We start from the raw sequence: 11,589 nt of genomic DNA on the forward strand, positions 1-11,589 counted from the left end.
CTCTCTCTCTCTCTCTCTCTCTCTCGATTTGATCCCTACTCGAGCTTTGGATTCATCTAGGAAGGCTCGTTTCTTAATCGCGTGGCTCATGATCCGATTGGATGATTCGGCAGGCCGGACGGCTCCTCGGGCAGCTCCTCGTCATGGGCGGCGCCGTCGTCGGCAGGGCCGTGGTCCAGGCCTACCGCCAGGCAATCGTCAGTGAGTGCCCCCTCTCCCTCTCCCTCTCCCCCTGCAAAAATATTTGTTCCCTTCTTCCCTTCCTTTGCCCCTGACAATGTGAATGAATCCATGGTGGTATTGTATTTGTTTGCCGGGAAGGATAGCTGTAGCGGGAGAAATGTTCCAGCTCTTCCTAGATGGCTGGGTATCTAGCTCACAGCGTCCATGGAAAAAGATGCTTTCTTTTACCCCTTTTATTTAAACATGTTCTAGTGTTCCTTGCTGTCCGAAACTGAGAGGTGGTGGTGATGGGATTTGTTTTAGACTTGATGGGCATAATCTTCAATCTGGAATGCTACACTACCAAAAATGTATGTATTTTATACCTGATTTACCTGATCATGCTCAAGCACCAATCTGAGTATATACCTGATTTACCTCTGACGGAAATAGTTTTAGTCTCTGCTGTATGTATTTTATACTGCAGTAATAGCATTGTTAATTGAAAAATACTTGTACTACGGAGTGGGAGATGGGGCTACACAAGCACCAATTCATACATGCATGCATACTGTACCAATCCCGTTCATCAATTATGTGACCATAGTGTTTCTGAAAATTTACATACTGTACAAGCACACATGGTGTTTTCTGAAACCTTTAACCAATTAGTTGGATGCTACATGTTGATTTTCCAGATTATGAAGATGTGTCCATCCGGAGCCATTAAAACAATATGCTACATATACTGGGTAGATATCTCTGATTATTCCGTTATTATGGCGGGCGAGGAGAAACAATATGTTCCGTGTAGTATGCTAAAGTATGTGCCATCCCTGATGCAGAGTAATCCATTGGAGTTTTTGCGATGCTTGCTCTATTCGGCTTTGAGTTCGAGTTCGCTAATCTTGTATTCTGTTTTCTCTGTATTAAATAAAGTGGTTGAGGATATTCAACAAATTGGTGTCGCAGGTTCTCAGTTCATGGAATCATTGGTTGGATCTTCTTCCAATGCCACAACACGTGGATGGACACTGTAGAAAAAATATGTGAGCCGTTTTGCTGCAATCTATCCATACTGCCCAGCGCATGTTGTAAGTGAAGTTTCCTATGAGATTGCTAACAATTTAGTGAACATAATTGTCGCAGTTTATTCTGTCCCTAAAACAGATGTAGATGAAGAATTAATATGTTGTTGCAGAGAAGATAGATAATGTGGTGTCTGAGTTGTAGCCTAGAAGCAGACACATAGTCCACGAACAACATATTAATTTTTCCTTAAGAACGTTGCAACTGTCATCTGGATTGGGACAAATTTATCCGAGTTGATACTAACTCCATCCTTGGTTTCATCATATATGTTTAGGTGTTTACTTCTTTTTCTACAACCACCAGCACTCAAATTTCCCATCTAGACATGTGTGTACTCCATGTTTCATTGAATAAACAAAAGACCAATAGACTCACTGGCAGGTTCCTTATCTTTCTTTTTGTTGAGAAGGAGTTCATGATTATGATAGAACTTGGCAAGCTTCATTGATAATGACAAATATTGTTAGATGCAATTCAGGAATATATCTTGACCGAGTGAATTTTCTTAGATTATGGCATTATGCACTCCTATACTTTTAAGGATTTGGTTTTCCCAACATTACACGCTATACATGCATGTTTGTCACCTGCACCTAATTTACATACTGTATGCGTTGCCACTTGGCACTTCTACCCTTTTTCTATTCTCCATATCGTGTAGCTATTGTTTTCTAAATTTTCCATGTATGCAGATAGCAGCCAATTAATAGAAGCTATAACTACAAAAGTAACAGCAGCCTGTTGGTACTCTTTTATGATGTCTACTTCCGACTGAATATTGGTCGGCATTACAAAGCTAGGTAACATTTATATCTTCACTACTCACATCATTTTTAATATAGATCCAATATTTTTGCATCTCAAATTTCTCTTAGCTTACATCTAGAGATACTTTCAAGAAAAGTCTTCTCTTTCTTGCTATGTATCTTATGACACCATGGAAATTGATCCCGCTACAAATTTGTTTATATATGAGCTCTTTGTTGGCCGAATTTGGCAGCGCAGATACTGCAAAAAAAGATATTGCTCCATCTTTTTTTTATGTAAAGAGTTGGTGTTTTTACATACCTGTCTATATTCTAGTAGATATTGATCTCTGTGATCGAAGTGTGTCTGTTTAATACCTCTAAAATCAACAATTGATACTTCTTGGTGCAGCATTGTAGCTTTATTTTTACACGATCAGATTACCTTTGGTATGCAGCATGCATCCAAACTATGTTGTACATCTACAGTAGTAAATGTATCATCTTAATAGTGTATTGAAGCTATATTACTTCGTAGCTCGAATTTTAGGATTTCTCCATGGTTAATGTAAGTTATGTAAAGCAATGTTTACCTGGAAGTGTAACTATAGTGCCATTCTTATCCTTTAACATACAGCCCATTGTTCTTATTGATGAATACTGTTACTCACATTATCCTGACTCATATAATGATCTTTAGGATTCATGTTTTTTTTCTTTAGGATTCATGTTTTTTTTTCTTTTTTCTTGTTATTATGCATTACTATGAGTTCGTTGTATTGAGATTCCTTGCAACTTCAGGCACCTGAGCTATTTACAGGAGGGGACCCGACCTTCTTCATGTTCCGCGGTAGTGTCTTCCTTTGATTCGTTCGTGCAACAAGGAGGGGACCTGGCCTTCTTCACGTCTCGTGCAACAAGTAAGGACTAGCCTCCGGCTGTTACTATTGATGCATGTGCATGGGCTAAAAAGAAAGAAAATACCCTGCGGGATTTGAACACTGACGCGTACTAACAAGTTTTCACTTTCCCGACTTGGCCGTAGCGGTGATGGACATTGACTACGACAGCCTGGTGGGCGTTGTGCTCTTCAACCACTCAGAGGTGGACTTCGCCGTGAAGCCTGGCGACCGCGCCGCACGGATGATCATCGATGTGATCGCGACGCCGGATGTCGCCGAGGTGGAGGACCTCGATGCCATCGTTCAGGGTGTGAGGGAGGATTTGGGTCCGCCGGCGTCTGAACTCCAAGCCTTGCTAGATACATGTAGAGAAGTGGTCTGTTTAGGCTGGTGGTGGAACATTAGGGAAGGTACCCACCTTTGGTTGTGTGTGTTTAATTTATTTTGCACTGGACGTGTCCCTGATTTCTATCTATGAATAACGTATGTAATTTTTATTTTTTTAATTCATAATTTGTTAGCAGTAGCGCTGGGGAAAAATACATGCTACTAGTAGCTAGCATACTAGTAGAGCCTGGTATACTAGAAGCGCTACTGCAATTTTGTTAGTAGTAGTGCGGGTTTAAATAGTAGTAGCGCGGATGGCACCGCGCTACTACTAACTATTTTAGCTATAGCGCCGGGTAAAAAATGCGCTACTGCTAAAAGTTAGTTGTAGCGTCGTAGTAGTAGCGTGGGAACCCATGCTACTGGTATGCAAAAAACCTACTGGTAGTGTTTTTTCTAGTAGTGAACCGTCGCCCAATCCGCCGCGGTTCCACCATTCGGGCGAGTTGAGAAACTACCGCACAGCGACCACACATGCTGTGGCACGCGCCCTCCCTCCTTGCTCCAAGATTCGAGCAAATACGTCCTATGGCTCCAGGCGCGTTTGGCCCAAGTTGCAAACGCCCACACATTATTTTCGTAAATTATTCGCAAAGAAAGGAAATGAATAAAGGAGGAGATATTTATAATTATATATAAAAAAGTGAATTTTTGGGCTGCCTCCGGAGTAGCGGCCCGATTAATGTGAGTCTGCCGCTCGGCTCTATGTCCTTCATGGGGCCGCACATAGGCCCATGGCTCCGGCCCATTGGTGCGTTGCCTGTATCATCTGCATCCCTAATTTTGCGGCAGATCCTGTATGATGCTCGTGTGCGTTCGATCGTCCCTGTTTGGCTGAAGCGAAGCGAGCGACGGAGGCAACACGGGCCGGCCCACTTAGAGCGAGCACCCGGTTTTGGGAACCTTCTAGGAGGTTCCCTGAACCATTTTTTTTCTTTTGCCGGTTTTCCCCTGTTTTCTTTTTCGTTTTTTCCGTTTTCTTTCTTTTTTCTGTTTCTGTTTTTATTTCTCTTCTTTTTCCTTTTCTTTCATTTTTATTTGTATACTTTGTTCAAGAAAATGCTTTGACATCCCAAATTTTGTTCATCGTTTCAAAAAGTGTTCACAGTTTTAAAATTTTATTCACTATTTCAAATTTGGTTCGCTATTTAAAATTGTTCAGCATATATCACAAAATGTTCAATGGGTATATCAATTTTAAAACTGTGAACACAAAATTGTTGATATATACACAAAATTGTGCAATGTGTAGTTAAAAATGGTTCAGATTATTTTTACAAAAATGTTCAATGTATAAAATTTGTTCATCGTATATCACAAAAATGTTCAATATGTTTTAAAATTTTGTTAAGTGTATATCACAAAAATGTTCACTGTGTAGGTAAAAATTGTTCATCGTATATCTAAAAAATGTTCAATGTATATTTGAAAATCGTTCATCTTATATAAAAAAATCAATAAACATTTTTTCATGTTTTGAATAACTGTTCACGTTTTCCAGAAAGAAAACACTTTTTAACAGTTGTTCGAGTTTCAAAATTTGTTCAGGAAAACATTATACATTCTTTTGAATGAAGATTAAAAACCGGATCTGCCACCGTACATGCTACTTCAAGCTTACGTTGTACATACAACCAATCCGAGTCGCTAGGTGCAGTGGCTGAGGACGCAACCGTACAGCGTAAGGTCGCCGGTTAGAATCCAACAAGGCTTTAATTTTTCGTTTGTAGCGTTTTTTCTTATGTTCACTCGTGGCCTGGTAATGGGCCGGCCCGTTTGCGCGAGCTCTGCGCGGAAGCTCTGCTGTTTGACGCTAACGAGCGTCAAACAGGAGCTCCCTAATTTTGCCTAGTTACTCAAAAAAAAAAAATTGCCTAAAAAAAATCTGCACCCCTAATTTCCCGTCGGTGTTCTAAAAATTCCCCCATCTGTCCGCTCCTTGAGCGGCTACGCCCGTTGCCGCCGTCCCCCTCCAGGCTTCAATTGAAGCGGATGCGCCTATCCTCCCTTTTGTCCATGGAGCGACGGTGCAATGCAACTCAGGATTTTTTGTTGAAAAGGACCACCTGGCCAACGAAATTGCCAGAAAAGACCCCCTCTGAATGCAATTGACAGAAAAGACCCCTTCGGCCGTGGCGGCAGGTGCGCCAGCCGACACGTGGCACCTGCCGCCACATGCGGAGGCGGCAGCCCCTGCCGCCACTGGACTAGGCGGCAGGTGCCACATAACGGATTTTCGGCCGAGCACGGAAGGTGGAACGGAAAGGGTGACAGGAGGTGGGCCCTGCCGCCTTTGGGAGTGGCGGCACCTTTTTTTTGGCCTGACAGACGATTAGACAGCGCACGCCATCTCCTCTGTACATATAGAATATTTAAAAGAGAGAGCATGCATCTATGCGACGTGGTGTACACGAACTAGAAATCTGGCTAGCTTTTGTACGTGCATATCTAGCCCTCTTTTGATGATTATTTCTCTTGGATCAAAGTATAAAACTTCAATCTATTTGTACCACTGTATTCTCCACGATGAACTCTACAAATAGAGTCTAATATTAAATATATTTTTTCTTTCATAAATTTCTAGCAATACGTGGGACCCATACGTCATAGAGTAGCTAATTGTTAAACCAATGCATGTGCCAACACGGGTGACACGCAACTGCCGAAAGCCACCGAAATCACCAGTTGGTGGTGTCCCATCGTGCGTGCAGCAACAACAGCACCTGCCGCCAGCGGGCGTGGCGGCAACAACACGTGGCCCGAGCTGCCGCCTCATGCAGTGGCGACAGGGCCCACCTCCTGTCTCCCGTTCCGTTCCAGCTCCTGCTCAGCCGAAAATCTGTTATACGGCGCCTGCCGCCTGTCACTGTGGCCACTACAAGAAATTTGTTCATTGTTGACCCTCCATTTTGGTCACTGAATCGTCATTATTCATGTTCTATGACCTTGTTTTGACCAAATTCAAAAGGTCAACAGTTGACCGTCAAGAATGAACAAACATGACCTTTCTAAAATTTTGGTCAAAAATCTCTATTGACCAAAATTTTGGTTTGGTCATTACCCATTTCTCTGAGCCACGTAGGATCTGATGTGGCTGAGCTGACATGGCATTGCTAGTGACCAAATGGAATCATCATAAATTTCACAGCCCAGTCCACCAATATAGCCTACATGGGCCTGGCCCAATACATATTTTATTATAAAAAATGTCTGATCTGTTTGGGCTGATGCATTATTTTGTCAGCAGCATGCATATCTCAAGATAGGCCCATTAAAAAACAAGTACAACAAAATACAATATTGCAGATAAATTGTATATTTCATTTCAGTAGCACATCACATGAAATACAATACATCATCCATCGACTCCTCTACACACCAAGGTTCAAGGCCCAACAAGTGCACAGCAAAATGATTCTAAAAGTGTACAGAAAAATAGTTCTACATGTGCAAGTGCACAACAAAAAGATCCAACAAGTGCACAAGCGCACAGCAACATAGTTGTACAAAGATTGGATGAGAAGCACAAGTTTTAAGTTATCACACATAACAGCAATGAGAAACGAAGCTTCTTGTGCCCTCCTTCTACCCTCCACTTCTTCTGAGTGATTCAGATAATCCTGGTAATAGGAATAACCAAACATAAGAAAGCATATAAAATATGAGCAAACGAAAGACAAATGGTGGTTTTACATTCAACAATGAGACTTAAAAGTTCACATCAATGAACAGAAACACAAGACTTTAAGACATACTCCCATAGAAATTTCAGGACTTGCAAGATTATTCGTCTGTGAGCTCTCAACACTCAGTGCAAAAAAAGCTCACATCAATAACTTACAAGATCAAGATATGTGAATCGTGTAACTTTAACACAGTATAATAAAAAACACATTCATGAGCAGTACAACACAACACAGCTCATAAACAACCAAAACAAACTGATTGCAAACTATAAGTTAACCTCAAAGCAAACAACACATGCACACAAAGTATACATGGCGGAAACACAACCTCATATGTAGAATTTAACATAATTCATATGTAGAACCAATCAGAACCATTTCTTGCAGTGATCTCAACCTTTCTTATTGAACAGGAAATAGTTACAGAAATAAACTAATGAAATAATCTTCTCAGAAGAGTCCCAACAATTTGCATTAACTATTAACATGGTTTGCAAAACTTCAGTAGTAAAGAGGGTACCATGTTTCTGTTGTCTTTACTTGACTGGAATTACAACATGAAGCACATGAACAAATCATATGAACAACCCCATAAACGCTCACTTGAATCTTGTTTATACTTTTCTTGTAGAACAACATGTGGGGGAAGAGCATTACCTTGATGGTTCTCAATCGAAGCATACAACCTGAACAATATAGACTAAATCTGGAGAAAAAAATATTACTTGTCCACAAGGGTAAGATTGACCTACACATTGCCAAACAACCCCTGCAGTCACTTGGTTCAGATCTTCCCTATGAGGTGATGAGCATTCCGCTGCAGCAAACAAATAGAATTAAATTCAAAATACAACCACTTTTATGGAGACTACTACAAGGCAAGTTTAGCTAATAGGACTTCTATAGCATGCAAGATGTTTCTTAGATCAACAAAAACAAGAACAAGAGCTATGATAGCGAACCTTTGAGCAACATATAATCAGCAGGGTATTCAAAGAAGGTCATATCTTCCACACAAAACTGATCAAAACAAGAAATATTCTAGTCTACTAAGTTATTACTGAATCACGTAGCATCATAGGAGAAACAATGATTCAAGTTTAATTAAGACATACATTATTTGCTAAGGACAAGTAAGTCACAACAAAAAGCATTTTGACTTCCATTTATTTGCACACGCAAAATCATCAGGTGCTCATAGTTCAAATCAGGTAAGGTAATTTTGTAGCTCCCCACTGTTGCTGGCCTAACGAGACTTGTCCTCCAGCATAACAGCATATTTGAAATCACCATTATAGTAAATAAATGAGAGGACAGTGTGTTGGGGAACGTAGTAATTTCAAAAATTTCCTACGCACACGCAAGATCATGGTGATGGTATAGCAACGAGAGGGGAGAGTGTTGTCCACGTACCCTCGTAGACCGTAAGCGGAAGCGTTAGCACAACGCGGTTGATGTAGTCGTACGTCTTCACGATCCGACCGATCCAAGCACCGAACGTACGACACCTCCGAGTTTAGCACACGTTCAGCTCGATGACGATCCTCGGGCTCCGATCCAGCAAAGCTTCGGGGATGAGTTCCGTCAGCACGACGGCGTGGTGGCGATGATGATGTTCTACCGGCGCAGGGCTTCGCCTAAGCTTCGTGACGATATGACCGAGGTGGAATATGGTGGAGGGGGGCACCGCACACGGCTAAGGAACGATCCGTAGATCAACTTGTGTGTTATGAGGTGCCCCCTGCCCCCGTATATAAAGGAGGGAGGGGGGAGGTGCGGCCGGCCTAGGAGGTGGCGCGCCAAGGGGAGTCCTACTCCCACTGGGAGTAGGACTCCCTCCTTCCTTGTTGGAGTAGGAGAAGGGGAAAGAGGGGGAGAGGCAAAAGGAAAAGGGGGCTGCGCCCCTTGTCCAATTCGGACCAGAGGGGGGGCGCAGGCCCCTTTCCTTTTGGCCTCTCTCCTCTATTCCCATATAGCCCAATAAGGCCCATATACTCCCCGGCGAATTCCCGTAACTCTCCGGTACTTCGAAAAATATCCGAATCACTCGAAACCTTTCCAAACTCCGAATATAGTCGTCCAATATATCGATCTTTACGTCTCGACCATTTCGAGACTCCTCGTCATGTCCCCGATCTCATCCGGGACTCCGAACTCCTTCGGTACATCAAAACTCATAAACTCATAATATAACTGTCATCGAAACCTTAAGCGTGCGGACCCTACGGGTTCGAGAACTATGTAGACATGACCTAGAACTATTCTCGGCCAATAACCAATAGCGGAACCTGGATGCCCATATTGGCTCCTACATATTCTACGAAGATCTTTATCGGTCAAACCGCATAACAACATACGTTATTCCCTTTGTCATCGATATGTTACTTGCCCGAGATTCGATCGTCGGTATCCAATACCTAGTTCAATCTCGTTACCGGAAAGTCTCTTTACTCGTTCCGTAATGCATCATTCCGTAACCAACTCATTTGGTCACATTGCTTGCAAGGCTTATAAAGATGTGCATTACCGAGAGGGCCCAGAGATACCTCTCCGACAATCGGAGTGACAAAACCTAATCTCGAAATACGCCAACTCAACATGTACCTTCGGAGACACCTGTAGTACTCCTTTATAATCACCCAGTTACGTTGTGACGTTTGGTAGTACCCAAAGTGTTCCTCCGGTAAACGGGAGTTGCATAATCTCATAGTTACAGGAACATGTATAAGTCATGAAGAAAGCAATAGCAACATACTAAACGATCAAGTGCTAGGCTAACGGAATGGGTCATGTCAATCACATCATTCTCCTAATGATGTGATCCCGTTAATCAAATGACAACTCATGTCTATGGCTAGGAAACTTAACCATCTTTGATTCAACGAGCTAGTCAAGTAGAGGCATACTAGTGACACTATGTTTGTCTATGTATTCACACATGTATTATGTTTCCGGTTAATACAATTCTAGCATGAATAATAAACATTTATCATGATATAAGGAAATAAATAATAACTTTATTATTGCCTCTAGGGCATATTTCCTTCAGTCTCCCACTTGCACTAGAGTCAATAATCTAGTTCACATCGCTATGTGATTTAACACCAATATTCACATCTGCATGTGATTAATACCCATAGTTCACATCATCATGTGATCAACACCCAAAGGGTTTACTAGAGTCAATAATCTAGTTCACATCGCTATGTGATTAACACCCAAAAGAGTACTAAGGTATGATCATGTTTTGCTCGTGAGAGAAGCTTAGTCAACCGGTCTGTCATATTCAGAGTCGTATGTGTTTCGCAAATATTCTATGTCCACAATGCTCTGCACGGAGCCGTACTAGTTAATCTTTCTCCTCTCAAAACTCGACCTCCGAGCTCCATTTTCCCCGAGATTTGTCTAGGTTTAGCGATCCGTCACGTCCCGTCCCTGTCTTCACCGCCGTCGACCGCCCGCGCCGATCTCGTAGCTGGCACCACCGTGGTGAGCCTCTTGTTCTTATCTTCTTTCTGAAATAAAAAATTCTTACTTCAGATAGATACTTGTCTAATTTTCTTACTTTTATTATTTCTTGTTATTATATAGTGCGATGGTTTTGGTATCCGCCCCCGTCGGCCCTCGTCCTGTCTATGATTCAGATGTGGTATATATTATCTTTTCATAACTATTTGGTTCGTTTATTGGTTATGACAATTATGCCGACCAACGTGGCATAGAATTTATTTATCTAGGAGGTTGTTGAAGCGGAAATTCCAACCGACCCTATTGTCGAGAGGTTAAATTTAGTTGAAGAAGAAAACAATTACTTGAAGGAAAAAATAAGGAAAATTGAGGAGGAGAAGATGATAATGGAATTGCATGTTGCGGATGTCGTCGATGATCACAAGATCAAGATGGATGCAGTGCGGTTGAAGATTAAAAGATTAGAAAATATGCCATTCATACCGAGGCTTGGTATCATTATGCAGTTGGATCAGTTGTTACCCTGGTTGCGATTATGATCACATTTGTTGTTACATTGAAATGTTTTACATGTATGGTTTAATTAGATGCTCTGGAGAGCTATATGCTATTCAATGAGAACTATGTATGTAGTTTGGTTTTAATGTGATGATGAACTTCGATTAATGATGATATGTGGGTGAAATGATGATACCATGCCAACTTGGAACCTTTCCAGAGTTCATTTCAAATGCTTTTCAATTTCATGGTCTTATAGCTCAAAATAATCAGTAAATGCATGAAAAATAACAAATGTAGTCAGAAAGGGTTGTAAATTGATGATGTGGCTTTGAATGGAGAATTTTGAATACAGAAAAACTATGGAGTTCAAATAAGTTCAAAAAAATGAAATCCCTTTGTAACAGACGAGTTTCCGTATGAAACCCTGATACTTCGAAAGAGATTGTCCGCTTTGTACATGAAGTGCATCCAATTTTTGTCCTAACCCTCTCTACTTTCTCGCACATGCTATGTGGGTGAAATGATGATACCATGCCAACTTGGAACTTTTTCAGAGTTCATTTCAAATGTTTTTCAATTTCATGGTCTTATAGCTCAAAATAGTCAGTAAATGCATGAAAAATAACAAATGAAGTCAGAAATGGT

The 11,589-nt window shown here is 41.4% G+C and overlaps 1 long non-coding RNA gene across 2 annotated transcripts; it reads left to right on the plus strand.

Moving 5' to 3' along the window:
• Nucleotides 1–112: 112 nt before the first annotated feature.
• LOC123133747 (uncharacterized) lies at nucleotides 113–3,420 on the plus strand. 2 transcript variants are annotated; one of them, XR_006465379.1, is made up of 6 exons: nucleotides 113–201; nucleotides 861–985; nucleotides 1,135–1,256; nucleotides 1,947–2,054; nucleotides 2,802–2,920; nucleotides 3,046–3,420. It is a non-coding gene; the product is annotated as an uncharacterized lncRNA (long non-coding RNA). The 2 variants fall into 2 exon arrangements; XR_006465378.1 differs by having other exon boundaries at nucleotides 139–201; nucleotides 861–914; nucleotides 1,008–1,256.
• The last annotated feature ends 8,169 nt before the right edge of the window (nucleotides 3,421–11,589 follow it).

This window comes from Triticum aestivum, chromosome 6B (genome assembly GCF_018294505.1).
Source record: "Triticum aestivum cultivar Chinese Spring chromosome 6B, IWGSC CS RefSeq v2.1, whole genome shotgun sequence".
NCBI lineage: Eukaryota > Viridiplantae > Streptophyta > Magnoliopsida > Poales > Poaceae > Triticum > Triticum aestivum.